Source organism: Fukomys damarensis, unplaced genomic scaffold (genome assembly GCF_012274545.1).
Source record: "Fukomys damarensis isolate Sample0158 unplaced genomic scaffold, DMR_v1.0_HiC HiC_scaffold_38, whole genome shotgun sequence".
In the NCBI taxonomy this organism is placed as follows: domain Eukaryota; kingdom Metazoa; phylum Chordata; class Mammalia; order Rodentia; family Bathyergidae; genus Fukomys; species Fukomys damarensis.
The window spans coordinates 51790853-51792232 of record NW_022900950.1 but is presented as its reverse complement, the minus strand read 5'-3'; positions in this window follow the sequence as shown (position 1 = coordinate 51792232).

The following is a 1380-nucleotide window of genomic DNA, read 5'->3' as shown; positions in this document are numbered from 1 at the left end:
AAATTGTGCCTCCACTTACTCTGACGGGTAGACAGAATGCCAGCTTTGGGGCAACCACAGGCCCCAGACATAATCCACCCTTCATGAAGGAGCTGCCTGTCTTTAGGAAGCAGATAAAATAGTAGCTAAGAGCCGCAGACTTTGCTGTGGGACAAACCTGATTTGTATCGTGCTTATTAGTTCTTTAGACTTGACATTGCAAGTGACTTATTGTCTCTTCTGTAATATAGGTTGATAGTACTCTCTTCACAGGGCTGGTATGAGAAATAAATAAGACACTGTCTTGAAAGTGCTTAGCACTCAGTAAATGCTCAATACATGTAATAATAATAAATGGATCTATTATTCTTTCTCTGGAAGCCAGTGCAACCATTTCATATCTATGAAGGTGAATGCTCAGCTTTGTACATTTTCAACCGTTTGGATCTATGAAGTAAAATAAAAACCCACAGACATGAGAATAAGATGTAATCGTTTTCTTCTTTAAGGGTTCAAACATTTGAATTGCAAAAGGAGAATTCAATGAATGAAGGCACAGTATTTTAAGAATCAGCTGTAGTATGTCTTGGAACACATCCTCAATTGCCTACCTGGATCAGGTGTGGAGTTGGATGAGGGGAGCAAGCTGACAACTGACACACAGTATGGGGGGGGTCACGGGCATGGTGGGCTCTGGCCCCCAGGGAACATCAGTGATGACTCAGCAGCAGCTGACTGCTGTTATGAGGCAATACAGGTTGAAGGTTGCTAGAACTTGGAATAGCACTCAGCTTCGGAAGAGACATCGCTAATTCACTTTTTCAAAATATCTGAAAGCAAGCTGTGGTTAGTAGCCCTGTCATGACCCAAGGACCACCAGATTATGACCTCTATCTCACCTGACTCCTTGCCACCATTGTTTCTCAAAATGAGCTAGACTTTACAACTTTAGCAGGCTGATTTCCACTGCATGGAAGTATTTTTCTAGACACCTAGGAAAATAATTCATTCCTACTACATAGGAAAGCAATTGTTCTCTACAACTTTGCCAAAAAATTTTCTTCCTGTATTAATTAAATTACAGCTTCTTCAAAGTCAACCTCGATTTACCTTTTTAATGATTTACCTATTTACTGCTCCCTGGTTTTGATATATGGAATTTTCACTATGTTAATTTGCAGTTATATTGCTTCATAACGTTTTCATGTATTTCATGTGTTTGTGTTCAGTTAAGGTATCAGACTCAAAAATGTACGTTGAAAGCAATAGAAATTTTTTTCTTGCTCTCTTGCAACAGTCCTGTGTAATTCCAGGTTGAGAGATGGGGGGTGGGGCTGTGCTCCACTCAGTCACTCAGGGGCTCAGGATGCTAAGGCTCTGCCAGGTTTTTTTTTTTTTTTT